Consider the following 13,329-nt stretch of genomic DNA (forward strand, 5'->3'; position numbering starts at 1 on the left):
TAACAAACTAGGGCACCAAGTATTGCAGCTCTACAAACTTTTACGCCCCAAAACCAACAAACTTAACCGAAAAACAATAGCCTATTGGGACAAACAATCTAACACCCCTCTCAACGAACAGGAATGGGCTACTCTGTGGTCCTCAACCTCGCATAATAAGATTACCCCAGTACTGGCACAAACTAAATTTTGGCTGCTTCAAAAGACTTTCTGGACCCCAGCAGGACTACACTCACTAGGGCTCAGGGAAGACTCACTCTGCTGGAACTGTAACAAAGAGAAGGGGGACCTTGCACTCCTTATCTTCCTTTGCCCAACACTCAAGGTACTCTGGGGGAAAATCTTTGATTTCATTAATGTGGTGTTTAAATGCAAACTACTAATGGAATTCTCCACCCTCACCTCAGCATTCATGCGCACAAACTTGAGAACTGAACAAGACAAGGACCTAATGTACCTCTTACTGACAGTGGCCGTGAAAATGGTCCTAAACAACTGGAAGGACGCAAACAAAACTAGCTACAAAGGATGGACCAATTGGGTCACGCATCTCAGAGGAGCAGACAATATCGTGCTACAATTCTCACCCTGCAAAGTGTCCTCGAGAGGGTTGTGGGAAGCTGTGGACACTTACCTTGACTCGTACGATCCCCCATAAACAGCTGTATCCAGAAAACAACGAATCGTCCCCCGCCCAATCGTTTGCTCCCTAACATAACACCGGTGGCCCGGCATTCGGACCTAAAATACCCCGAATGGGTGTCGGAGGCAACGCAGCATGTTTAGCTGATGCAAATGTTATGTATAACGTCTGATTTAATGCAGTATGCATAGCTGATGCCCATGTATTGTACAGTGACTATATCTCTCTCGTGTCTGTCCTATTCCTCTTCGGATTCACCACTAATTTGTCTGTCCTTTCCTTCTTACATCTCTTTCTCTCTCAGAAAACAAACTAAAGGGGCTAGCTATATATACACCAATGCGTAAACAACTATTATCCAATCTGGGCTAACCCGGTAACAATGGTAGTGATTGTATTCTCTGTAAAAGCAAATAAAAATTTAAAATATGAAAAAAATATATATATTATAATTCAAATCAACTTACAAGGAATTGTGGACTTGTGATTAATCACGTGTTTGGTTTTCAAAATGCTGAACTTAAAGATGTTCTACATAGTAACACATGGTACATAATCATATAAAGCATCTTCAAAACAAAAAAATTACATGAAACGATTTACTCACAATCTAACAGCTGTAAATGATTAAAAACATAAAACCACACCACAGGAAACTGAGAGCTTAAACTCATACCAATTAATTCAATTGTTGAAGGAATAATATACACCTAAAAAGTAAATGAATGAAACCAGGCAGTTGAAAATGGTGCTGGAGGTAATGCACACAATACCGAGCCAATAAAAGTTTCTACTCAAAGAAAGGACTAGTGAAACAACCAAAACCACATTTGGAAATGAGAATGAGAATCAATAAAATATTACTGAATGGAAACGCACCAAAAGGTAAGCTACAGCTTCTTGCTGCACACCGGAAGTTCATTACGTACTTGGATATAAAAGGTCGAAAATGGAATACGACATCATGACTATGTTTGGGCTGACGTCAGAATTTTTTATAAGAGTTTAGGAAAGACCTTTAGAATAATTTAAAGAAATATTGGAATTTATATGACTAGAGATGATCATTGTGTGTATGTAAAGTTCTAATATATCTTTTTGGAAATTAATTTATGTTTTACATTTGATGTGATACATTGTCTGCATGCATTGAAATGTATGGTTAAATCCATAGTGATTAAATTTAGTAGTATTGGTGTTGAAATTGATTAACAGAGATTATTTTTGTTTTGTATGTTACTGAAAAAAACGTTTTTGGGATTGTTGACATGATCCTGAAGAATAAGCGAATAAACTGCAAAGAGAATTGATCAAATTGTATTAGCCATCATAAAATGCAAACATATGAAAACTTTGGAAAACATTTATTTATAAATCTTCTGACCATTTATGTTTGAGACCCATAGTGACCCCAAGCAGTAAATTCAATGCTCCGCATCTTAGTAGAATGAGTGAATAAGGCCTATTCAAATAATTGGAAACTTCTTATATAAACTGTGGTTAACCATTGTAAAATAAATGAAAATGCAGAAATGATATTATTAATTTTAATGTGGATTTAAGGCCTCTTTAGGACAAAAGCAAGTTGGTGGTGATAATGCATGTGATGATTTTCAAGGCTATTTCATTGTTAGTGGTTCATTTGTGCAATATCTTGGCTAGCTTTAGTTAAATCTTTATGGGCCTGTAGTTCACTGGTTGCAAATTGTTTTGAAGCATTTGGCTGAACTATTGACAGCTTACAGCAGCACTCCAAAATGGATGGAAGCGTGAGAGTGGAAATTGGGAGAAAGAAAGGGATCATTAACCAATATGGCACCTTCATGATTTTTGGATCAAGGGGAGAAAGGCTTGAACTCACTCAATTGTTAGAAGCCAATACGCATCCCTGAGATGGGGAAGGGGTGCCATTCTTTTTAGGGCCTGAATACGAGCTGTGTGTGTTTATGCATGTGTTAGTATTAGGAGTTGTTATGTATTTAATGCATCCGATAGTTCTCACATGAGTTAAATATCTCAACCTTTGTTCAATTTCGGCAAGTCAAACCCACCAGAATTTAATGGGGGAACTAATATGGTAAACATCATGCAGATTTTGGTGCTTTATGCACCAGAATCCCCACATTATTCCCCAACAACTCATAATAGGTGGTATTCATCACACTCAATAAAAAACGTTTCCCGTGCTATCATTATTTATCATGTGTGATTCATTCCACTGATACTTGTAATCAGGGCCACAGTCGGGAACTACCCCCATCAGTAGTAAAAGAATAAACTTCACCCACACTCTATCGTTGAAACCAGGGAATGATTAACCTACTGAAAAGAAGGAAGTAAGTGACCCATGGCACCTCAAGGAGTATGCAAGCTGTCAATGAATGTTTTGGAGAAAAGGGACTCTCAGCACAATGCAGGGACCTGCAGGGGGTGCTTCGGCATGAGCCTGATAAATATGGCCCGAAGGGTTCATGCAGGGCTCCAGGTGAATCAAGAGATCAGAGAGAAGTGCAGACACCCAGGAAGAGGAGGGGGCCACTGCAGTCTCGCCAGGTCCGAATGAAGAAATCTCAAAGATTGGGTTGCTTTTGGGGGCAAGGGAGTGACAAGTAAGAATAGAAGGCCATTTCAGATATACAAAAAGAGATTGGTTTGACAGTTTAACTTTATTATGATACGGAAGTCCTACGGAGGTCCATATAATATAGTAAAAAGATAGAATGTATAAAGGGCATATGCAATAAGTTAATTTTCCAGCCTTTGAAAAGTGCAACATGCGTAGTGCAATATGTGAAGTGCAAATAATACATAATACATTCTTATTAATGCAGCCTTACATAATAGATGCATATATACAGAATTAACAAGTACCACTATTACACATCGAAGAAAAAAAAATATGGACAGATAGTGGTACAATGAAAATCTTAAAGAATTGAGTATAACTTGTTACATTCAGCCAACCTGTAATAGGATTGTTCAGGGAAACATTACATTAATTTTAATCATCCACCAATAATACACCAAAGCCCTGAGAGATCATCAGGAAAATCTTAGCAAAAAATTTAAACTTTTTTTTTAAAAACGCCCGCCAGTCCTATCCCATAGCCCATATCATTTCATTTGAGCGAGACAAAACAAACTTACGAGCCGCTGATGCAGAATGTACATTGTATTTGATAAACATGAGTCTTAAAAACTGTCGCTGAATATTCATCGGCATATAGCAGGGTGTCAATAGCCATCGCACCAATTCTGGGTGGATCACCCCTTACTTCATTTAAGGTGTCTAGAAGGTCAAAAATATACATAGAAAACAAAAGAGGAGTGTAGGAAAGTGCCCCTTTTTGCACGGTTAGCCCCTACTTTTTGCCTGACCTCTGATGCAACCAGACTAGAAGTAACTTGGGTCCCTGCAAATCTGGTACCCAGGGCCTGTGTTGTTTCCCAAAACGGTACCTTTGTACCCACCATTGGCATATCTCTGGCCCCAGGTAAGCCCCTTGTAAAAAGTACCATGGGTACCAAGGGCACCGTGACCCGAGAAGGCCTCTAAGGGCTGCAGCACCTATTGTGCCACCCTTAGAGGCCCTGTACCTTAACACCCACACACTGCCATTGCAGGCTGTGTGTTTTGGTGAAGAGAAAAGTGAAGAGTCGACATGGCACACATATCTGTGTGCCATGCCTATACCCCACTGCCTGAGGCCTAGGTAAGCCACCACTCTAGAAGGTGAGGGTACAGTGGCATGAGCCCTAGACCCCTACAGTGTCTAAGTACATTCTTAGACAGTGTAAGTGTAGTAAAGACATAAAGAGAGTGTAGTCTGGGAGCTGGTCATCACAAACTCCACAGCTCCATAATGGCTTTACTAAAACCTGCGAAGTTTGGTAGCAAACTTCTCAGCACATTAAACCCACACTGATGCCAATGTGGGATTTAATGTAAAATGCACTCAGAGGGCATCTTAGAAATGCCCCCTGAAAAACAACCAGCCCTGATGTGGTTCCTGAACAGCTGCCCGACATTTGCCACCACCAGACAGGTTTCTAGACCCACTGGGTAGAGAGCCTTCGCTCATTGGGTACAGAAATAAAGCCCATGCAGGGCAGAGGTGTCATGCCTCCTCTCCCAGGATGGGCTGGGTCCATGAAGGGGAAGCATCAAAGGCCTGCCGCCTCTGTAAGCTGTCCCTGCCTTTTGCTGCCCCCAGTAACTGGCTCCCACCGGTTCGGCCCTCCACTTTGGGAGGGAGAATCGGCAGGAAAACCAAGCTAGGAAGAGAGGCGTGCCCACTTTTGCCAACCCCACCCCACAGGTGGGGGAGGCAAGGTGAAGCACACATCTCAGTCCACTCCATCTTGAAGATGAGGGAACTCAGCCAATTAGGGAGAGGCTCATGCCCCCTCCCACTGGAGGGTGGCATCATAAGGAGTGTACCCATCCCAAGGAAGGGACCCATTGGTCCAGTCCTTCACACCCCTTCCAATGCCCATAAATCTAGTATTTAGGGTCTACCCTGCCTCATATTCAAGGAAGAAAGAAGAAAAACCGAAGAGCTGTGCTGACCCAGGAAGAAGACACCTACTGCTTTGGCCTTAGCCCTACCGGCCTGTCCGCCTCCGACCTGCCTACAGTGAAGAAACCAGTGTGTCCAGCAGCCAGCAGCCAGCAGCCCCCCAGAGCTCAGACGACCTGCCCATACAGACTCTGTCTCCCGTGAGCCCCGGATTTGCTCAACAAAGACTCCAAAACCAGAATCTGGATTCCAGCAACTCCCTGATTCTGCATCGCTCTGCACCCGACGCCCACGGCCCGAGTTCGAGTTGCCCAACATCGAGGAGGTCTTCCCGGTGATCCTGACCTGGGATCTGGTGATCCCTGACCTCGCTCAAGCCTCAAGACGACGCCTGCAGCCTCAACCTGAAGGTCCCCTTGACTGCGACTGGAGCTGCGAGAAGGACCCGATACCAAAAGACACCCCTGCACCCGATGCCCCGCCGCCTTGGATGGCCCAACCAACAGTGTCCAGGCATCCCCAAGATTTAAACTTACCTCTCCAGCTGGTGGTCGCATTCAGGAAGTCTCCCTGCCTGAGCCTTCACCAACTTTGCCGAACCCAAGGTTTTCATTGAGAAGCACAAGGTCCCCAACGTCTTCATGGCACCCTGCACCCGGCAACCCCAGTGCTGCAGCTCCTGTGTTGATTGTTGGCTCCTGCAGTGCTGACCTTAACTCCAGGAGCTTTGCTCCCACACCTGAGTGTCCTGCTCATAAGCAGTCCCTAACCAAAGGCCCCCTTAGGCCCTTGGGCCAACATTGGGCCCCAGTACTCTGCACCAGGCCGCCCAGTGCCGCTGGTGGTGCAACTCAAGTGGCCATCTAGACCTTAAGAAACCTTGGTCCTAACCCCCAAAACTCCCACTCCTAAGTTGTGTACTTACCCGAGAAACCACTAACACTTTTTCTCCCATAGGAACTCATGTTAAGAGATTTTGGACCCAAAATGGTCTCAGTGTTGAACTGATGTTTGTATGGAGAAAAGATAACTAAACTGCAAAGTCTAAAAAATCTTACTTACCTTATTGTAAGATCCTTAAATGTGGTATCTAGGCATACCACCTGAGTACTCAATGTAATCTGAAAGTAATCCATCACTAAAAGTAATTTCTGGGTAATTCAAACTGTTTTTAAAGTAATACCAACCTGTAACAATTGAAAATTCAGCCCCAATTGTATTTCTGTGTAAAGGTTTACAATTGAAAGTATATTTTACCTACCTGTACCAAGTACTGTTTGGTTCTAGAAATACATTACAAGTATACATTTTTTATACTTACCCAATTGATTTGGATTCAGTCTCTGAGTGTGTGCATCAGTCTTGATTGAGTGAATATAATACATGCTTAACACACCCTCTGGATGAGCCTAACTTCTCACCCACACTACCACAAATTGAGCTGTTAATACTTACCTAATTTAGCCTCTGCTATACCTCTGGGGGTTCCCTAGACTCAGTGCACACTATACCTTACTTTGGTATAGTATATAAAGAGCCAGCTTCTTACAGAAGCCAACAAATAGCCTTGCTTAAGACCATTATGTGTTTTGACCTTACAGGATAAACCCTGTGTCCCTCTCATCAGAATTTGACACCAGGTATCTATATGTAAACCATAATAGGAGCCAAGAGGTGCAGAACACCCAAAAGAAGAAGCTTACTCCACAGCGTTTGGCGAGCGACTCTAGCAAATGCTGTGGAAAAATCAATGAACGCCATATTAACCCGTATACCATGAGAAAAGGCATATTTTCCCACAACCATTTGCAGGACCACAATATTATCCAGTGTACAGTGATTCCTCCTAAAACAGGCTTTTTCCGAGGGAATGATAATCTGATCTTGAGCCCCCTGCTGTAAATGACAGAGTTTGCTCTTGGCAAATACTTTGCCAGAAGCTTCCAAAATGCTGTCTGTCTAAAGCTTGCCAGGGATGATTTAGGGCCATTCTTATAGAGCAGTACAATGACACTGCCCTTCCATGACTGGGGGATTTTCTCCAAACGGTACCAATGGTTAAAAAGTGGGGCGAGGAAAGCTTGGGGCCTGATGAGGTACCCATTGTGGATATTAAAAAGGAGGCTGCAGCTTGGGTCACTACAAACCAGTCCCACCAGATCGTCATTAACTCCCTTGATTTTAGCACTTGCAGCAACCGTATTCTTAGTTGTACAAAAGGAGCGACCATTCAATTTATTAAAGCCAGTCGTACCCAATCGGCGTTCCCATCCAGCTCCAGAAGGTTAAAGGCCACAGATATACCAACCAAACTATGATCACTCATATCAGATTGAAAAACAGAGAGTTTCTCACAGACCCCAAACATTTGAAAGGTGACTACCACATAATCAAGTACACTCTTGACCAGAGGAGATATGAAAGGTATATGAAGCAGCTTCACCAGCAGGAGATCTCCCATTTAATATATTTGTGTGTTCTAATTTTTATCAGGGAAACAAAATCTCCGGAATGCACCATATATCTTCTTTGCCAACATTTGCAAAGATCACAGCGACTGAATTAGACACATTAGCATTTAGATCTCCCATGATTAAAACCCGGGGGCAATCTACCCTAATGGAAATATCATGAACAAAGGAAAAAAGTACACTCACTAAGAAATCAAATGGTTTCCCACTAATAAAAAGAAAGATGGACCATTATTATCTCCTAGGAAGGCCAACTTTAAGCATAAAAACAAATTTGAAGGATGTATATAAACCACATGATTCCAATTAAACGTATTCTTGAGCAAGATTGCTACCCCCCACTGGCGTCACCCCTTTCAGAACGCCTTGCGTTACAGAAGAATATAAAATAACCACTGCAACCAAACTCTATACAAGACCAAGTTTCTTGCAGGCACATGATTAAGGGATTAAAGATTCAAAAAGTTAAATTTTCCTCATTTTGCCCCAACTCGGACATATTCCATGACAGAAATAGCCCGCCCAGGCTACCTCAAGAGCTCATTGATCCTAGAAAAAGGGCGGTTGTTATTCGAAGCATCCGCCACCCAGCTCCACTGGAAGAGATCATCCTTCAAAGCAGTAGCACAGGGATGGGTAACAGGACCCCTCACCATATCAATTTCTTGACTCCCTTCTCCTAGAGAAATTACTATATCTTCGGGGTTCCCATGTATAAGATCAGAATCAGGCCCAACTGCATCAATCACCATTGGCTTAAAAATCCTTGGACAATTTGAGTGTTGGATCGTGGTACCCACAATTCTGAATAACCAAATTTGCAATAACCAGGGAGCCAAAGGTGACTTTGGAATAGGAGGACGGGTCAGATGAATGACTAGTTACATTTATGATATCGCCACTTTTCACAAATCTTAGGGCGTCAATCTCCGTAAAGGAATTTAGAATAGAGCCTTTATTTACCGGAGGAGACTCATTGACCAACAAAAGGAAATCCAAAACAGAGGACATACTGTTCTGCTCCCCACGGGTCCTTTGAGGAGGTCCTATCGGGGGAATCCATAAAGGTTCCCTCTCCCTCGTACAAAAACGTTTTGCTCCATGATTGGGCAAGGAACAGGAGTGCGAGGCAGATGCTACTGCGTTGCCATGATCTACAGTTCTCATACGTGTTGAACTGAACATATTATAGTCCTTATTTGCACCTCCTAGATGGAGATTTTCCACTCAAAACCACCCAACCGGATTGCTAACATCACTTCAACCTAACTCCGGCAAGGGCAGGGGGACCCTACTTCCCGATCTCCATCCTTCTCCAGGAGGCTTTGACAGAATGTTGGATAAGGGAAGCAAAGCTCCCAGAAGGGTGAGGCAAGGCAGAGTAGGAATAGCCGGCACTGCTCCAGTTCTCACCTCCACCCCAACTAAATCGTCATGCGGGAAATTCTGCATTGTAGGAGCAACCAAGGCATCGCCTTCAGAATGAAGTTTAAACAAACCCCTCACCCTTGAACTCTGCAAATCAATATTGTTGCAAAGTTATCCTGTGCCCTGACCCCCCCCTCCAACTTTTTTCTGAATGGTACTGGTGGTAACTGACTCTGACTGACCCTGGGCTCTGCCTAGCCAGGCCCAGGGCCAGTGCTATGCTGAAAGAGACACATTTAGAATATAGTGAAAACACCTACATACACCAGGGTACACTAGGGTACACTAAGGGTTGGGGTACCCCTGTGATTGGTATCACCTACCCTATCAGACCCAATTAAATATTAGGGCAGGGGAGTTAAAACTACCTAGAAGTCCCTAGCCCACAATAGGGCATGGCAGTTTGGAGGCCAGCAGCTTTTCTGCAATTGCATGTCTGCTTTTAAAAAGAAAATTGTGCTCAAACTCGACTTTTGGGTTTGGGGCACTTTAAAATGGATAACCTACAATGTTTTGGCATATTAGAAACCCCCAGGGTCTCCCCTAGGTGTCCCAGGGGTGGGGTGTCAGGTATCTATAAGGTAGACCCTTATAAAATGGGTTTATATGCCCTGGGTTAAGTGAAATTTCACATTTCACTACCCACATTGTGATAAAGTGCTGCCCAAATTCGACTTTGATGCTAGGAGCACTGTGGAGGGAGGATCTGCAATATTTCTTCAGATTCAGAACCCCTAAGGTCTCCCCTAGCTGTCCCATGGGGTGGGGGTCCTGTAGATATAAGCCAAGTACTTCTAAAATATGATTATGAATAGATAGGGGTGCACAGTTCAGAAAGTCCAAGAGGCAAGTAGTTATAGATAAATAACTTCTTTATTTCAACTTTAAAGAGTTCATCTGGTATAAAAAGGTCCAGCCAACGCGTTTCATTCACCAAAGGGAACTTCATCAGGGCTGCAACATGACAAGACAACATATATATTACATTCAAATCATAAGACACAGGACTAACACGACAAACAAATACATATTAAAACAATATCTTCAATAGACCGACATGAGCAAAAAAAATAAACGTTAGACGTTTGACAAATACATATTAGGGGTGCCGGTGTTGCAATTGGAATATTTACTTATAAAATATGTTTTTGTAAGTCCTCGTACTGGAAAAACTGACCCAAGTCATTTTTCCCACTGCAAATCCCCTGTTACATAGGTTAACATGGTAGGAAGTCATTAACTAATAACTTTTGATAGGAGAGGGCTAGAAGTCCCATTCAAAGACTTCCCAGAATGGTATTAGTAAACTCAAAAATATGGTATTATTGAATTTCTCCTAAAGTGTACATACAAGAAGTTATATCTTGTTTGTAAGTCCAAATTCCGCTTTCCAATGGTCTGTCCTGATTGGCTGCCCTGAAGAGGTGATAACCAGCTCTGCTGGGAGAGCAGTGTGCTGCTACACAGGAATGCCAGAGCAGGGGGAGGAGTCATAAACCATGGGTTTCAAAGGGAAGATGAGGTCTTAGTGTCATTTACAACTCTAAACTCTTCACCTCAGCCAGAGCCAGGCTTATGGAAGGAATGCACAGATGCAAGGGGGAGTGTTTATGGAAAGTAAGCCATCCTAGGGATGTGTTTAGCCAGCTCTTACCTCCCTGCTGGAAAATCAGCCATTATGAATTTGGAGGATTTGGTGCACTCTGGAACAAAATAATGCCACACTCTACAGGATGTGGTCATATTTTTGGGGAGTTGCCCTGCTCCAATTGGTCAGCAGTGACCTCCTGCTTGACCCAGAGAACTTGGAATAAGTATCTGAGAGGGGCAGAGTCTCTCAGATCTGCTGTTTGAAACTTAAGAAAGCAAGACGTTGCCATGCTGAGAATTTTGAAGTGCAATTTCTAAGGCCTGCCCTCTGAAGACTGCACCATCTGAAAGTACAGCCCTGTGGACTACCTTGCTGTAAAATAACTAAAGAGTGGACTCCCTGCAAGCTACAGGTTAACAGAGCTCACCTGGACATCCCCACAAAGAATTCCCAGCCTGAAGTACCAGTGGATTTGTAGGGTTTTGTTCAAGTGGATTGCGGAATTGAAGTCTCACACTTTCAAAGACCCTCTTGGAGATTCCAGAACCTTGGATTGTGTGTTGGATACTTTGGGACCTGCAAGAAGAACTGCAGGAAGGAGTTCTAACTGGACCCTGCCTACTGGAGAAGGCTGCACCAGAGTGGTGAGTAATTTTCCAGAACAATTTCTGAAGGTGAGTTTCTGTCAGAGAAAACGAAATGACTAAAAGGGGCACTGTTGGTTTCTAAGCCCTAGAAAGTGACTAATCTTTAAACATTCATAACTCTGGTTCCCTACAGTGTTTTTTTTTGTTTCGGTGTCATTTGAAAGATAGAAATAATACCTATTTTTATAAATTGGTGTTGAATTTTTATTTTGCGTTGTGTCTTAATTATTTACTGAATTGGTGTTTTTGAATGCTTTACATTCCTGTCTTTGAAGTTAAGCCTGCCTGCTCGCAGCCACGTTACCAAGGGTTGAGCATGGAAATAATTTTCTAAGACCTATGCTGAGTCCTATCATGTGTTAGTGGCCTTATTGCCAGTGGCAGACCTACATTTGCCCCTACCAATAATCCACTTTCCAACAAATACCCCCAGGGAAATGCAAATTTTTGTTTTCAGTTTAGGGAGTCTTATTCTTTTATTTCTCCCTTTCTTGGTCATACCCTTCTGACTCCTTGCAGAAGACTCCACCTTTCCCTCCCTTGAGGCCCTACTTGGCCCACCACTTACCTCAGGCACAGTATGATACAATGCAATCAATGTACTGGCAATTGTCAGCTCCCCTTCTAGCCCCACACTTGACCGCAGAGCTGATCCATTTGCTTTCCCACCTTTTTAGTGCCTTTTTTATCCCCTTTCTTAACATTGGGCAAATCTCCATAATTGCTTTACCTAGGGAGGGGCACTGATCCAGGTCCCCAAACAACATATCTAGACATAGCTCTTCATTTTTAAGATTATAATTATCTTTCGGGGCAAGCATATGTCATAATGGTATACCAGCTTGAACAGACACATCTCTTGATCCTCCTAAGGGCACAACCATTTTAGACTTTTGGTTCACAATATTGTCCCTAGAGGCATTTATTGCTGAATTGAACATGGAAGGGGCAAAGTTGTTTACATTCGGTACTTCAAACAAAGTTGCAGACATAATTTCCAATACTTGATCAGAACTTAGCATAGTTTTTTCCAATTAAGACAGAACAGTAAATATGATCTTTTCAATTGAAAATAGGATATCAGATAGAACACTCTCTCATCCATTGACATTATTCACATGTGTGCTCGGAAGAAAACCATTATGATCTAATTCAGAAAAGGTCGGCGGTGGGATTCTGGAAGACGTTGCCATTGGCACCCATTGGTCGTGTCGCTATAGCAAAAATGATTATGGTGCCGAGAATGCTCTATTACTTTGCGAACCTTCCTATAATCCCACCAAGATCCTTCTTCCGGGAGTTAGACACACTATTAACAACCCTGATTTGGGGAGGCAGCCGCCATAGAGTGGCGTTACGCACGCTATACCTACCCACGACAGGCGGAGGGCTGGGTGCACCGTCCTTCGAATCATATTTCCTCGCGGCACAGCTCCAATGGTTGTCCCACTGGACGGCGGAGAGACACACGGGAGAGACAACCACCGAGAGAGGCAGAATGCCCCTTCCCGCGATCAGACGAATGCTCTTGCCAGGTACTAAACCGGCTCGCACGCACCCGTTGCAGGTCGTCATAGCCCGCAGATGCATGATGCGGATACACCGCTTATCCAAGGGACAACCACTATATTCCCCCTTACTTCCCCTGGTGGGATTCCCCGGAGAAGCGGGTACTACACCGCGGGAGCCCTCCGAGTATGGACCGACCATGACATCACAGAGATGGAGGGGTTATTCCATGAGCGACAATTGAAGACATACGCCCAGCTGGTCGAATGGTATGACCTCCCTCATGGACAGTTCCTACGACACAGACAAATTTTGGAAAGTGGTAGCCAACTCTGGAAACTACGGGATGGGGAACCCCCGACACATCCAGTGTTACATACGGTGTTGCGCATGGGGGCAGGTATGCACCTAATCACGTGGCATTACAAAGCGATCCGGGAATTGACGGATGTCTCCTTGGGCAGGCTACGAGGTGCATGGGAGGACGATGCGGGCCGAGTGTTCCATGACACAGAGTGGC

The sequence above is a fragment of the Triturus cristatus genome, chromosome 11, assembly GCF_964204655.1.
Source record: "Triturus cristatus chromosome 11, aTriCri1.1, whole genome shotgun sequence".
Taxonomy (NCBI): Eukaryota; Metazoa; Chordata; class Amphibia; order Caudata; family Salamandridae; genus Triturus; species Triturus cristatus.